The 16185-nt window shown below is 38.1% G+C and overlaps 1 pseudogene across 2 annotated transcripts; it reads right to left on the bottom strand.

The window, feature by feature from the left end:
• Positions 1–2234: 2234 nt before the first annotated feature.
• Positions 2235–3508, bottom strand: LOC145103719 (pectinesterase inhibitor 7 pseudogene; annotated as a pseudogene). Of its 2 annotated transcripts, XR_013706814.1 has the most exons (2): positions 2704–3508; positions 2235–2450 (listed from the first exon to the last, which is right to left on the bottom strand). The product of XR_013706814.1 is annotated as a pectinesterase inhibitor 7 pseudogene, transcript variant X2 (transcript). The 2 variants fall into 2 exon arrangements; XR_013706813.1 differs by lacking the exon at positions 2235–2450 and having other exon boundaries at positions 2635–3508.
• Between the last annotated feature and the right edge of the window lie 12677 nt (positions 3509–16185).

Genomic DNA, 16185 nt, shown 5'->3' with positions numbered 1-16185 from the left:
CCGTCAATAGACAACCCGATAAAGATGACACCCCGTCATGAAAACCAACCCCTCATAAAAAGACAAGTTGTCGATTTCGACCCCCAACAAATTGCTCACAAGCATACACTACCCCACATTACCCACTATTAAATTCACGTGGCTTCGTCTCCTTCCCCTAAATTACTAAAAACTTCCGAAAACCCCTCTTCTGTGTTTTTATTATTCCTCCCATCATTTTCATTCACAAGACAACTCCACAACATATTTTTTATATAATTTAAAGAGTTTAATATACCCACTCAACCAATGGGGGTTTGGAGGATGTTTTGGTATCGCTCCGTTGATTATACCTATTTTTGTGTATATCGCAATTAATAAATGGTTTAAATTGTATATGGAATGGATCTAATATGATTCTTATTAGATGATCATTATAGGAATAGGAACTAGAGAAAATGCTTGAAAATGCATGAAAAATGAAGCAACATATTATATTATGGGAAAGATGTGGACAAAAGAATAAGATATGGAAGTTTGCAAGAAGAAAGGCATAATAAGCTCTCATGGACGTCCCAGATAGCTTCTACTTCAAGGACGCTGACCCTCATACATGATGCCATTTCAGGCCATATAATTTCCGTAGATTAGCATCTCGTATGAAATCCCAGGACTTCACCAATGTCCTGCTTTGCGTCCCATCGTCTCTATAACACCAACATTTTGGGGTTAGAGTATTCATCCTTTTTAGTTAAATTTAATTTTTGGAAATATTTAACTTTGACACGACTAGGTCTGGGGTCCGAAATGTCAATGAATTAACTAAGGTTAACTTAGTAAAATATAGAAGTTAACCAGGCGTTGGAACCTTTTAGCGGTCAAAATAGGAAAATAAGTTAAGAAGGGCCAAATGTAACAAGTGACCAAAGTTTAGAGCATAAGTCTTTCCCTCCTCATTTTCATCATAACTGACTTTTGAGAGCTCAAGTGTGTGTGTGTGTCGATTTGAGGCTAGAAGATATACAAGATTTTTTTTTTCTTCCAAAAATAAGAACTTAAACAAATATGAATATCTTACGGATCTCATAAGGTCACTTTTCGTATTAGATATTTCATGCATATAATGTCTGGATTACAAAAAAATCCAACTTAGAATAATATGTGAGGAACACTCAAAGTTATAGACATCAAAATAAAAGTTATTTCTTCTGGAGTATATAGAATGTTTGATTTTCACAAGGTTGGGTTGAAGTTTTCACAAACAACTTGAGACTGTTGGGAGGGGATCCAACCCTTGGACCCCGAAAGTGGTGCTTCCCTTTGAAGCAACAAGGATGCAACCTCATTGATTCCTAGGGAGGTCAAAAAGTCCCATGGGACCCCGTTTCCGTGGAGGCCCGTCTTGTTTGGGGGAATTTTTAAAAAAAAATCGGGGGCGGGGGCAAGGTTAACCTCCATTTACTTCTGACCTAACTCCTAGTTCCATTTATGTCCTAGGATATGACTTTAAGTACATAGGTACCTAGCAATTGAGAGATTATTTGCCTCATTTATAGTGTATATACTTTATTATCAAACTCTTTTCTAGTTAGTGAGAATCAATGCCCCTGGAAATGCTATGCAAGTTGCTAAATGTCTCAGCTATCAATCATTTTGAAGACCTACCTGAAGACGTTGAAGTAGATGGATGGGTGCTAAGGGAGTTATTGGAAGAGGTAATAAGGACAATCATCGACCAAATGTCGATGATGAAATTGTGGTGAAGGATATGCCACTCGCGAGAGGAAAGAATGGTAAGTGCTCTCATGTCTTTTCCGATCACAAGTCTCAAGTATTGTTTACCAAGACAAGCATATAGAAGATTTTGATTACTAGATTAGCCAAGAGTTCGTTGCGTGGAAGCCATAAAGACAAGAGGTGGTTACTCTCACCATCAAATTAGGATTATATTTCGAAAAAACACCTTGCTCATTTTGAGGATTATCTTTTGAGAACGAGATGATGCCTTTCTAACGCCAAGAAGTCGCAAGGACAAGAGGTTGTTACATCTCACCATCACCAATGTTCATTGAATTCTACCGGTACAAGGAAAGATAGCAATTGAACATAACTAAGATGGTGCAAGTAAAGATAGACAACTAATTGATGGATCAACTTTACACTAAATTGATGCCACAAGTAAAGATAGACTCAAATTTGATGGTAAGTAAAGATAGCAATTGAGCATAACTATGACTTAACATGTGAAACCGATCATCAATGGCCATTAATTTCATATAGCTAGATAACAATACCACACTAAAAAAAAAACATTTTTTATAACCTTTGATCATTCAAGAAACTCAAGCAAATATATCGTCTTCCATTCTCTTTAAATGACCCCGGAAGTCACTCCCTTCCTAAAGCACATGAAAGAGAGAAGATCTCTCTTCTCCTGTATAAGCCCCACTCTTCAAAGGTTGTTGGTTTAACTAGCAAAAAAATGGTTTAAACTTAAAAAACGTAAAAAAATTGGTTTTTATGAAATCAACGAGACAAAAATAAATAAATAAATCATTTGTATAAAAGTACTATTTTGTTATCTATTTATCATAACATCTTAAATCTAAATAATTCATTAAAATATAAAATTAATGTAAATTTTAACTAGAAAAATACACACCAAAAATTGTTAAAACATAATTTAATTAATTACATTATGACTTTTACCGTCAAAATACAAACCTCTGTTTCACACAAGTGACATAAAAAGTTTTGACGGTATCCCTCAAACAACCGTTTGTAATCAACCAACATTCATGGAGCTTGTATTGTATTCGCAAAACCGTTAACTAACGCCAAGGCGTTACTCGTCACCTCCTTCACCTTCACCGCCCGGCCACAGACGTCCGCCTTCAGTCCGCCGTCCGGCACGTCCTCAAACCCGTCCGTACAAGTTTCCTCATTCGTCAAAGCCGCACTCATCCACGTCTGCACGTTGCTCAGCTGGAACCGCAGCGACTCGCCACTCCCATTCAGCCGCCTCATTTGTCGGAGCGACCCGCGAATTTCGTCCACCGCGTCTCCGAACACCGAGAAACAATCGTGTACGGCAGCGGCGACTCTTGGAATGCCGGCGTAGTCGGCTTTGCGGGATATATTGGAGACGTATCTAGTCATATGGGTGGCTTTTGAGAGAGTGACTCCGATTGCCACCCTAGCAAGGCGGCCGGGGTCTTGTTGGACGGCGCTAGAGTAGCCGGAGAGAGAGGTGTAACATATTTGCGGGTATAAAGTGGTTCTGCAGCTTGTACGGATGAAATCGGTGTCGTTGGATGTTGGTGGGAAAAGGTTGCCGGCGGTGGTTAGAGTCAGTAAGGTGGTTGACAGGAAAAAGAAGAAAATGGTGTAGCGAATTTGGATTTTCATTTTCTTTAATGAAAATAATTTGGACGTTTTGATCCGGTGAAACTGTGAAAGGAGGTTTAAATAGTCTATTGGGTTGATGTTAAATTACATATTTGCCCTTCTACCATGGATTCTCTACTTGAAGTCCTGGAGAAGGTATTGGTTTATATTCTACTCTATCTAATAGTTTATTTTTCATATATATATATATATATATATATATATATATATATATATATATATATATATATATATATATATATATATATATATATATATATATAATGAGAGTACCCTTATGAACAGTAATGATAACTATAAAATTCGATAATATTATCTTACAGAAGTTTCAAGAATCACACTACAAATGTTTGCATGTGAATTCTTTTTGTACTTCATGCACGTCCAAACAATTGTTAAAAACCAACCATGACTTCTCTTTGTATTTTTCTTGCATCTTCATTAATTATTAATTTGGATTCATATGAAATTGGGTGCAACGTTTCACATTTTATCTGGTTACACTTTTGTTGTATACGATTAATTTGTTATAAGTTCAAAACTAATAACCATTCTATATTTTTGTTTTCTTTCTTAATTATATGTTTTTGAGGAGAAACCGTGTATCAAGTACAAGTTATAATTTAATTTTGAAATTTAATGCAAACGTTTTATCCATTTAAATATTTTTCACGAGCCTAGATTTGACCTAGCAACATGCTGATTTTTAGTTCCACGATTAATTTATTTATTATAAGTACTTATAATATCCAACAAAAAAATTGATTATTTATCCAAAAAAATAAAAATAAAAGGATACTCCTTCTAATTTGATTGTATTTAAAATAAATGTAACCTCTTCATTCAAGTGTTATTATATATTTTTATTTTTTTTAAAGTTAAAACAATTTTTCACATCAAGTAAATTTATAATTCAAACATATAAATTTTATTAGGACTAAATGTGTACAAACTGAAAAAAATATATTATATTATTAAGTTATTTTTTTTGTCTTAACCTGAAATAATTGGTTATAAGGACTAAACGTAAACAAAAAAATAAGTTAAATGGTCAAATATAAACAAAAAAACCCAGTGATCAAATATATATAAATCAAAAAGTATATTATTCTTTTAAGTTGTTATCCCAAACTTTTATTTTAAAATAAAAGAAAAAAGTTTTAATGCAAAAAATATTTCAAATAGTATTTAAAGAAAATCAACATCTTGTTATACAAATTTATTAAGTTGCCTTTAAAAATCATGAATATGTTATTTATATATATTTTTTAAAATGCCTGGCATCTCATTAAAACACAAAAACAAACAAACAACAACACAAGCAAGGAGCTCGAGCCAAGTTACAAGAAACACTCTAAGATATGGGAGGGGTTCCAATCATGCCAAACAATCTAATTATAATTAGACCTGTGTTTGATCAAATTAAAAGTATTAAAACTAATATCATCAGGCGTAATCATAATCGTACGCCTTTCATTTATGAAAACAATCACATTCCATATCATCTAGAGGGTGGTGTAGATAAGAGAAAAGCACAGCTTCTTGATCTTTATACTCCCCACGTCAGAGAGCATATCCATAAGGTCATAAAAAGAATTAGGCATCCTTAAAAGAGGGGCTAACTAATTCACCAGCCATCTCTACAGAACCTTAGCAAAAGAAGAACAAGAGAGAAAAAGATGTGATCAATGGTTTCATCAATATATTTTCAAAAAAGGATATAAGGTAGACGAGACATTAATCTCACGCATAATTAAGTTCAAGAAAGTAGGAATTATGTTCTTGATCAATCTCCAAGTTGTAACACCCTATTTCATGTCGTTCCATTGTTCGGGGTCGTGACCCGAAGATCAATTATCATAAGGCTTCGGGCCTTGGGGAAGGACAGGTTTAGACCCATTTGGATGTGGGTAATGTAGATTATGTGATCCAAGAGTTTGGTTTGTGCTTGGGAGCCCAAGGATATAATGGGAAAAATGGTGTTTCAGACTTCTTTTATGAATTAATGATTTTAGTTTAATGTGTTTTAATTTGAAAGTAATTAGATAAGGTTGTAGAGCTCCTCAATACCTTTTCGTGGATATAAAGATCGTCGAAATCAAAGTTGAAACGAAAAAGTTATGACCGTTTGAAATTAGGACGATTTTGGGTTAAGCAGCGTACGCTGGGCGTACTAAGTAAGGGTGAGCATGGTGCGGTTCGGTGCGGTTTTTGCCCAAAACCGAATCGAAAACCGAAACTTCGGTTTATTGAAGTATAGAAACCGCACCGTTCTGTTTTTATGCGGTTCGGTTTTTGTTGCGGTTTTTTGCGGTTCGGTTTTTTTTTTGTTTTTGTTTTTCCTTTTGGTTTTTTGCGGTTCAAATTTTATGATACCACCACCTCTCGGATTGAAATCAAATAACATAATCATTCATCCAACATGCTTCTAATGTTTGAATATATTACGAATTAAATATAATATTTGTTTCACATTTACATGAGATAAATGTATTCATAAAAATGATACTATCATCGGTAGTACTCTTCATATTTAAATGTTAAAAATTGTCATAAACATTATTTGTTCTTATAAATATCACAGAATGTATGCTTAAAAATATACAATCATTCTCTGATAAGATATATATTTATATTTATAGAAATTTTAATTGTCACGAGTTCTTCGTTCTTTCAACTATAACACTTTATATATATATATATATATATATATATATATATATATATATATATATATATATATATATATATATATATATATATATATATATATGCGGTGCGGTTCGGTTTTTTTCGGTTTTTGCAAGACTAAAAACCGCACCGCACCAAACATTTTCGGTTTTTGCAAAACTATAAATCGCACCGTCGGTTTTTATTTCGGTTTCGGTTCTTCGATTTCGGTTTATGCGGTTTTTTCGGTTTGCGGTTCGGTTTTTGCTCACCCCTACTAAGGTATCCCTGAATACGCTGGTCATTCGTGATCAGTTCCACCACCCTATTTTCGTGGTTTAAGCCCTTTTTAAGCTCCTTAACTTCCCTAAACTCATTCCATTCTCGGCCTCCACCACTCCAACACCCTCCCTTGAAACTCTAACCCTAGTTTGATCCTTATGAGAAAAAAGAAGGTGTTTTTAAGTGCTTTGGAGTGTTCTTGGTGCATCTTGGAGAAGAAAAATCTCATTGGAGAAGTGTTGGTTGCATTGGAGCTTGTAGATCCAGACTTTGTTCAACTTGATCTTTCTTCTAGAGGTATAAAGCTTGAATCTTGATGATGCATTTGTTAGACCTAGCTAGTTTTGGGTGTTATGAGTTTTTGGTCACTTTAGTGCATAAAGTTTAGATCTTGAAATTTTGTGATCTTGTTATGGATTAAGTTGGAAACTTTATTCATCTAAACATCATATTGACTCAGATCTGAAGGTTGGAGACTTGGACTTAATGGATTAAGTTGAAAATGATGCGCTTTTGGTCCCTTGGAGACTTAAAGACTAGATATTGGTTGTTTGGACCATTCTAATGGATAAAGTTGGAAACTTTATCCATTATTGAGTTATTAGGAACCATAAAAATGTGATCTTGGACCTCCTACCCTTCCATGCAAGAGTTAAGATGTCTTAATGGATAAATAAGTCAGAGCTTTAGCTTTTGGACCTTTTCTAACCATGGAAAGTCATAAAGGTGGAAACTTTATGACTTGAGTCAATGTTTTGAGATTAGATCTGAGTTTGGACGTTTTGGTCTTAAGCATTAAGTCCTAAAATGAGAAATGGTCACCAAAGGGGTACGTTGGGCGTACATATGCGTACGCTGAAAATAATGCATGTCTTCCTGATTTTATGTTGCGGCGAGTTGTACCTTAAGCATCAACAAGCAGTACGCGGGGCGTACGAGTCTGGTACGTGGGGCGTACTCGCAAGGTTCTCTTTTTGGGCATTTTGGGCCTTGGGTCTTTTGGAAGTTGGGCCATGAGTTGTTGGGTCGGATATAGGAAGGGTGAATGAAATTTTTACCTTATAATTTTTGGGATGTTACACAAATAAAACAACTGATTTTTAGAGGGACCCATTTTACCCAATTTAAAGACTCCAAATTCCTATTACTGGACTATTTTTCCATAATCTCTCTTAATGATTTTACTAAAAACACATATCCACCATCACCTCCCCAAATCCACCTATAACAGCCACCATGAAACCTGAAAACATCAGTCTAATCCGAAATTGTCATAAGTTAACGTGTTTCCCTCCCACCTCTAGGATGCCTCGCCCAATCCCAAGAAAAAGGCGAAATGTGCCTTTGCATAATATTAACTCTCTCTTCCAAAAAACAATCTTTATTTTTCTCAATTGCATAAAGTGTAACACCCGGAATCTAGAAGGTTAATTGTGAAATAAATCCCCTATTCTAAGGACCAACTCGTCGAGTTGATGGTGGGAAACTCGACGTGTTGGAGGCTTTAGGGTCGAGTTGATGGTGGGAAACTCGACGTGGGAAACACAAATGTGCCTTTCCTGTCCCGGCCTACTAAAAATAATAAAATAAAAATAAAGTCAAAATTAGCCGACGGAGTCTAAACGAAAGTTGTAGAGTATAGTCTTACCTACGCGTGGATATAAAGAACGTCGAAACGGAGATCGTACGCAAAAGTTACGGGTTTTACAAGTTTTGGGCTCAAATCTCGAGAATTGGTCCGAAATGAACGCCATGCGTTCCCAGGAAACGCCCCGCGTTCGGAAATGCTGGGTCTAAGTTAGTCCACGTCGCCCACTAGTCCCATCTGGTGCACCGTCAGAGGCTGAGGTAAGCGCTGACGTCCGAAGCTGCTGAACGCGCTGCGTACGAGCAGGGAACGCCCTGCGATCCGGAACGCCCCACGTTCCTCGCAGGTACGCCCTGCGTACGAGGAGTCAGCCAGCCCTATAAAAAGGGTGCGAAGCTTCCCAGAATTTTGTTGCTTTCCACTCATTTCTTTCACCTCGAAACACCGCTCAAGCCCCTCTAAACCACCCCGAAGCCCCGGTATCATCCCGACACCCGAAGCGAGTCCTGAAGCCCCGAAGATCCCGAGAAGTAAAGTTTCCGAGCCAAAACTCTGCCCGCGAGAAGCTCGGTTTTTGTGAAGATCTCCCGGTTTCACTGAAGAAATACTACTCTTAGAGCCGTAGTGCTGCCCGATCATCTTCTGATCAAGTGAGTGTGTACTTACTTTCTTCTAACACATAAATATGAAGTATTTGCTATGAAATACGTGCTATGTGTTATATATTGTTTGTTTATTTGAGATGGGTGTGGAATGGATGTTTTATACAGATTTTTAAATGATTTAAACCGTATATGTATTTTATATCTACAAATATGTTGGGTAGAACATGGGTAGATGAAATACCTGGTGACTATGAGACGTAGTGCCTATTGTATAAACCCTGGTGACTATGAGACGTAGTGCCTATTATGTAAACCTTGGTGACTATGAGACGTAGTGCCTATTGTGTAAACCCTGGTGACTATGTGACGTAGTGCCTATTGTATAAACACTGGTGACTATGAGACGTAGTGCCTATTGTATAAACCCTGGCGACTATGTGACGTAGTGCCTGTTGTATAAACCGTGGAAGCAAATGGATTTTTGTGCCAATCCCTTAGGTCAATCCTTAGGAATGAATGAATGAAAGATAATTGACTCTTAGGGTAAAGCTTTAAGAAACAGAAGAAGATAATGGGGATGGGTAATTTGGGTTGATTGTCTGATGATTAAATATAATATTATATCTTACTGTGGGTTGAAAACCCTATATGCTCACCAGGCTCCCAAGCCTGACCCACTCAGTTTTCTTTGCATTACAGGTAATGGCACAAGAGTATAAGTTGGTGGACTTGACGAGAGGTTTTGGATTATAGATCAGTAGTTATAAATAACTGTTGTAAGGTCTACTTTATATTGTTTATACTTTTGGTCTGTATCGGAACATGACATCCCGAGATTTTGTTATTTAATGAAAATACATTTCTTTAAAGAAATGATTTGATAAATTCTTATCATATTTTGTTTTGGGAACAAATTCCGCAATTCTTTTAATCAAAGGATTACTCTGATTTTATAAAACAAAGCATAAACAAATCGGTCTTTTCTGGCCGTGAAAATGGGGATGTCACATCAACGGGACCAAACGGGAGCGGAAATAGCTGCCCCCGCCCCGCCCCTGAAATTAGTTGTTGCCCCCGCCCCCAGACCCCCGTTTACATAGCCCTCGGTCCCGCTCCCGGTTACCTCCATCGCCCCCGGTCCCGCCCCCGTTCCCCGGGTTCCCCCGGTTTATAGGCTTAAAATTGGATTGTTTTGCTAAAAAACTGCTTTGACAGAAATCAGTATATGAGGGATCTTCAGTGATCAACAAAGAAAGCAAATTCTCGAAATCTGGGGGAAGAGATGAAGCTAAGTGGTGCGAGAAGTGTAAAAAGAAACACTTCGGGAAGTGTAGCGAGGAGATGACTTGCTACAAATGTGGGAAGACAGGGCATTACGCCAACAAGTGCGCATCCAACAAAAAGGTGTGCTACGGGTGTAACGAATAAGGGCATGTTTCTAGAGACTGCCCAAAGAAAAACGCACCGCCACACCCAAGGGCATTCCACATGATCCTCGATGAAGCGAATCAAGGATAAGGATTTTATATCCAAGGATCAAGTTATGATGTAGTTGTGCGAATAGTAACTTATGATGTAGCCTGTTAGAGGCATAGAATAGGGTGAACTTGAATTTTTGTGTAATCGTTTCAAGTTATAATATAAACCCTGGTTTTGATATCTATGTGATATTTATTGTTTTAATACCTGATGTGTTAAATGATTGTGTGATTTTTGTATAGTGACTTGGTTAGACTAAGAGACAATACTTGGGACGAGTATGAGTAGGTGTGAATGGTAGTAGAGATCTATGCTACCAGAAGCACAGGACTCACACTTGGATCAGGGAAAGTCGCAAGGTTACCGAGAAACTAGTAATTGATTCTGTATATTCAAGTAAGTCACTACCATTGTTTCGGTAATGACTAGTAAGATGGTTGTTATTCCGACCCTAGTGGTCATATCAAATTGAGTCCGACTACGATGAGTTGTTACGTGGTTCCGAGAACCAAGTTCAAAGTAGCATCTGACTGCGGTCAAAAGATTGAAATCAATGCGACCGATAGCATCGTGTTCGTTGTTAAATAGGTTCGTAGCTAGCTACAAGTTAAGATTTGATTATATCACATTAGGTTATGAAGGAAGGTATATTCCATTTCGGAACTTGACTCTAAGAGACTTGAGTCTAACCGTTGTATTATACGATGAAAGGTCATTAGAACATGACCCATCGGTCTGTTACAATAGATAAAGGAAAGTATTTATCCTAAGAAGAAGAAGGAGTCCTAAAAAAGGAATTGCTTTGTAACTCGAAAGTTACGATTGAAAGTCCAACATAGTACGAAGAGCAGGTGCAGGGTTGAGCATCAAGGTTATTTCTTAGGATGGAGAGATAACGTATGGAGTCAATATACGAGTCCTATTTCGTTGATGATTCCGGGACGTAATCATCTTAAGGGAGAGATAATTGTAACGCCTGTATGTGACATCCCCAAAATCACGGCCAGAAAAGACCGATTTGTTTATGCTTTGTTTTTAAAATCAGAGTAATCTTTTAAAGAAAACAGTTGCAGAATTTGTTCCCAAAACAAAATATGATAAGAATTTATCAAAGCATTTCTTTAAAGAAATGTATTTTCATTATATAACAAAATCTCGGGATGTCATGTTCCGATACAGAACAAAAGCATAAACAGAACAAAATTGACCTTACAACAGTTATTCATAACTACTGGCCTATAATCCAAAATCTCTCGTTATGTCAGCCAACTTATGTTCTCGTGCCATAACCTGTAATATAAAGAAAACTGAGAGGGTCAGGCTTGGGAGCCAGGTGAGCATATAGGGTTTTCAACCCACAATAATATAATTATTATATTCACTTATCAAACAATTAATCCAATTACCCACCCCCATTATCTTCATTTATTTCTTAAAGATTTACCCTAAGAACCGATTACCCTTCTCCCATTCATTCCTAAGGATTGCCCTAAGGAATTGGCACAAAGTTTAGTGCTGCCAAGGTTCTTAGATTACCTCTGATGAACGCGTAGTTCACAATAATTAATGAACGCCTAGTTCAAAAACACCTAATGAACACTTAGTTCAAATATCCCTGGTGAACCCAATCACCTAAGGAACACAGAGTACGAAAGCTCTTAGTTCAAACAATGTGATAATAATGTATATCTCGATCTTGCAAAACCACTAATATTATTAACACCTATAAATCATATTTCTAAAACAATCTATCCCATCCCGTCGATTCCCCACATACTGACCCTATACAATGATCTTATGAGATCTAGCCTAAGGAATCGATATGAACAACAAACTGACGAGGCTGCTTCGGAAATTCCCTGGCAGCAAACGAGGATCAATTAAGACATAAAATGAGGGGAATGGAATAAGTTTCACCACGAACCTTCGTTCGTAAAAGAAAGAACCACCAGACAGTTAAGTCAGGGGTAGTTATCTAGATAACAATGCCTAGGCGTGGTCATACTATCATGAGGTATTATACCTCCAAACTCTCCCTATCCAGCATCGAACTTTGCCTAGCAGTGGCCTGAATACATGAGGTATTTCACCCCCAGACGCACCCTATCCAGCAATATAACACCAGACATACCTAGCAGTGGTCTATTACCGACACACTTTATTAGGCAGTCTACGAAGTTCCCTTAATTACTTCGTGAAAGAAAACGCTGACATATGAAGCTCGGTTGATCACTTCATAAAAGAAACGCTGACTCCAAAGCTCTCTCAAAATAAAAGTATGGGGAAATACTACTAGAGTACTCCCGTACGCTCCTGTAACCGACACACAAAATTGTCAAAAAGACTTTGTATATGATAGTACTTCGGGCACATTATAGTACTCTGGTATGCGAAAGTCTCGTACCCGAGAACATAATAGTACCCTGGCACAAGCAGCACCCAAGACACAGAGCTTTGAAAAGGACTTCGTACATAAAATGTACTTCTATACGTAGGACGTACTCCACCGATCATCAATCTCACCCCACACATACTCTTAATAAGAGACTACCCAAAGTCCAATCTTAATTGAACTAAACATCCCTATTTAAGTATTAACCCATCACTAGGCAAGCCTACAATGCCTATAATCAATTTTTGATACTATCTCCGTTTAGGCAACGCCAACTAGTGTATACTTAACACAAGGTTTTAAGTAATAATATCATATATACACATCTTAACACATATTGAACCATATCTTATTCGCACGTTGTATATCATCAAATATATCTAACACGTATTTCGGACAATAACAAATACTTCACATACATATGTATATTTCATACTTTAATCAATACTCTTATAAAAATCACGTTCCTAAAAGGGACTATACACATGATACCTTATCGAATGAACACGTAGTTCAAAAATACATAATCCGTACTCCCGGATCTTAAATTTGCCTCATTACCTAATCCATATTCCCGGATCTAAAACTAACCTCTTGATCAGATCCATACTCTCGGATCTAAAACTAACCTCTTGATCTTATCCATACTCTCGGATCTAAAACTAACCTCCTGATCTGATCCATACATCCAGATCTAAAACAAGTTTATCTCTTTATCCTTTTATCTCATGGTCCAACCCATCTTTTATCACCTACCAACAACCTCATCTACCCATGTTCCACCCAACATATTTTTTTGATACAAAATACATATATAGTTTAACTCATTAAAACTTATATAATTCATCCATTCCACAATCATCTCAAATAAACAACAATATATTATACACATAGCACGTATTTCGTAGCAAATACTTAATATTTATGTGTTAGAAGAAAGTGACTACACACTCACTTGATTAGACGATGCTCGGACAACACTACGGCTCTAAGAGTAGTATTCTTCGGTGAAACTGAAATATCTTCACACACCGGGCATATCGCGGGCAGAGCTTCGGCTCGGAAACTCTTTTCTTCTCGGGATCTTCGGGCTTCGGGACTTGCTTCGTCTCTCGGGATGATACCGGGGCTTCGGGGGGGGGGGGGGGGTAAAATAGGGCTTAGAGAGGGTATCAGGAGTGGGAGAGAAGAGATTGAGCAACAAAACTCGGCTGCCCCTTGAATTCTATTTATAGGGCTGATTTCTCATTTTCCACGTCGTGGGCACTGTTTCCACGTCGTGGGCTTGAACGTCATTACATGAGTCATCGTCCACTTGCTCTGTCAGGCTCCAGAAGGCTTCAGAAGCCATGCCACGTCGTGGGCACTGTTTCCACGTCGTGGCCACTAACACAGCTTTGGGGTTCGCGCCCCGAACTTCAGAAATTCATAACTTTCGCATACGAACTCCGTTTTCGACGTTCTTTATATCGAAGCGTAGGTGAGAATATGCTCTACAACTCTCGTTTAGACTCCGTTGGCTAATTTTGACTTTATTTTTAATATATTATTTTTATATTATTTTTAGTAGGCCGGGACAGGAAAACTCCGTTATAAACTCATAACTCCTTCGTCTGACGTCCGTTTTCGTCTGTCTTTCCGTCGTTGGACTACTATCGACAAGATCTTCAATTCTCGTTTAGATTGTTTCGGCTAACTATCGCTCGATCTCATATTCGAACTTCGGGCTGTACACTGCTAAGCCGAAACTTCGAAAAATCATAACTTCCTCATACGAAGTCAGATTTGGGCGTTCTTTTTATGCACGCTCTCGGTTTAACGTATTCTATGACTTTCATTTAGATTGCTAAGGCCAAACATCGCTCTAACATAAATTCACTATTTACGTCGCGCTGTGTCGTGCCGGTTCTGTCGCGAAACTTCGACAGGTCATAACTTCTTCGTTATAACTTGGATTTCGGCGTTCTTTATATGTACGGAATCCTTGTAACATATACTATATTTTGGTTAAGATTAATCCTTCTAAAAAATATTCCATCAAAAAGTCATTTTCGATGTTTATCGTCTCTAAATTGACTAGCCCGGATCTACGGGCGTTACACCGTAGATCCGGGCTAGTCAATTTAGAGAAGATAAGCATCAAAGTGACTTTTTGATAAAAGATTATTTAGAATGAATAATCTTAACTAGGTTGTAGTGGTCGTGACAAGGATTCCAGATATATAAAGAATGCCGAAATCCGAGTTATAACGAAGAAGTTATGACCTGTCGAAGTTTCGCGACAGAACCGGCACGACACAGCGCGACGTAAAAAGTGAATTTACGTTAGAGAGATATTTAGCCTTAGCGATCTAAATAAAAGTCGTAGAATACGTTAACCGAGAGCGTGCATGAAAAGAACCTCCAAATCTGACTTCGTATGAAGAAGTTACGATTTTTCTAAGTTTCGACTTAGCGGTATACAACCCAAATCTCGAAATTGAGATCGAGTGATATTTGGCCGAAACAATCTAAACGAGAATCGAAGATCTCGTCGATAGTAGTCCAATAGTAAAAAGACGGACAAAAACGGACGTCAGATGAAGAAGTTATGAATTTCTAACGGAGTTTTCCTGTCCCGGCCTACTAAAAATAATAAAATAAAAATAAAGTCAAAACGAAAGTTGTAGAGAATAGTGTCACCTACGCGTGGATATAAATAACGTTGTATAGAATAGTGTCACCTACGCGTGGATATAAAGAACGTCGAAACCGAAGATCGTACGCGAAAGTTACGGGTTTTACAAGTTTTGGGCTCAAATCTCGAGAATTGGTCCGAAATGAACGCCATGCGTTCCGAGGGAACGCCCCGCGTTCGGAAATGCTGGGTCTAGGTTAGTCCACGTCGCCCACTAGTCCCATCCGGTGCACCGTTCGAGGCTGAGGTAAGCGCTGACGTCCAAAGCTGCTGAACGCGCTGCGTACGAGCAGGGAACGCCCTGCGCTCCGGAACGCCCCGCGTTCCTCGCAGGTACGCCCTGCGTACGAGTAGTCAGCCAGCCCTATAAAAAGGGTGCGAAGCTTCCCGGAATTTTGTTGCTTTCCACTCATTTCTTTCACCTTGAAACACCGCTCAAGCCCCTCTAAACCACCCCGAAGCCCCGATATCATCCCGACACCCGAAGCGAGTCCCGAAGCCCCGAAGATCCCGAGAAGTAAAGTTTACGAGCCGAAACTCTGCCCGCGAGAAGCCCGGTTTTTGTGAAGATCTCCCGGTTTCACTGAAGAAGTACTACTCTTAGAGCCGTAGTGCTGCCCGATCATCTTCTGATCAAGTGAGTGTGTACTTACTTTCTTCTAACACATAAATATGAAGTATTTGCTATGAAATACGTGCTATGTGTTATATATTGTTTGTTTATTTGAGATGGGTGTGGAATGGATGTTTTATACAGGTTTTTAAATGATTTAAACTGTATATGTATTTTATATCTACAAATATGTTGGGTAGAACATGGGTAGATGAAATACCTGGTGACTATGAGACGTAGTGCCTATTGTATAAACCCTGGTGACTATGAGACGTAGTGCCTATTGTGTAAACCTTGGTGACTATGAGACGTAGTGCCTATTGTGTAAACCCTGGTGACTATGTGACGTAGTGCCTATTGTATAAACCCCGGTGACTATGAGACGTAGTGCCTATAGTATAAACCATGGCGACTATGTGAGGTAGTGCCTGTTGTATAAACCGTGGAAGCAAATGGATTTTTGTGCCAATCCCTTAGGTCAATCCTTAGGAA

This window comes from Lactuca virosa, chromosome 4 (genome assembly GCF_052849685.1).
Source record: "Lactuca virosa cultivar CGN04683 chromosome 4, Lactuca_virosa_CGN04683_v6, whole genome shotgun sequence".
Taxonomy (NCBI): Eukaryota; Viridiplantae; Streptophyta; class Magnoliopsida; order Asterales; family Asteraceae; genus Lactuca; species Lactuca virosa.
This window is presented reverse-complemented; position numbering and strand designations above follow the sequence as displayed.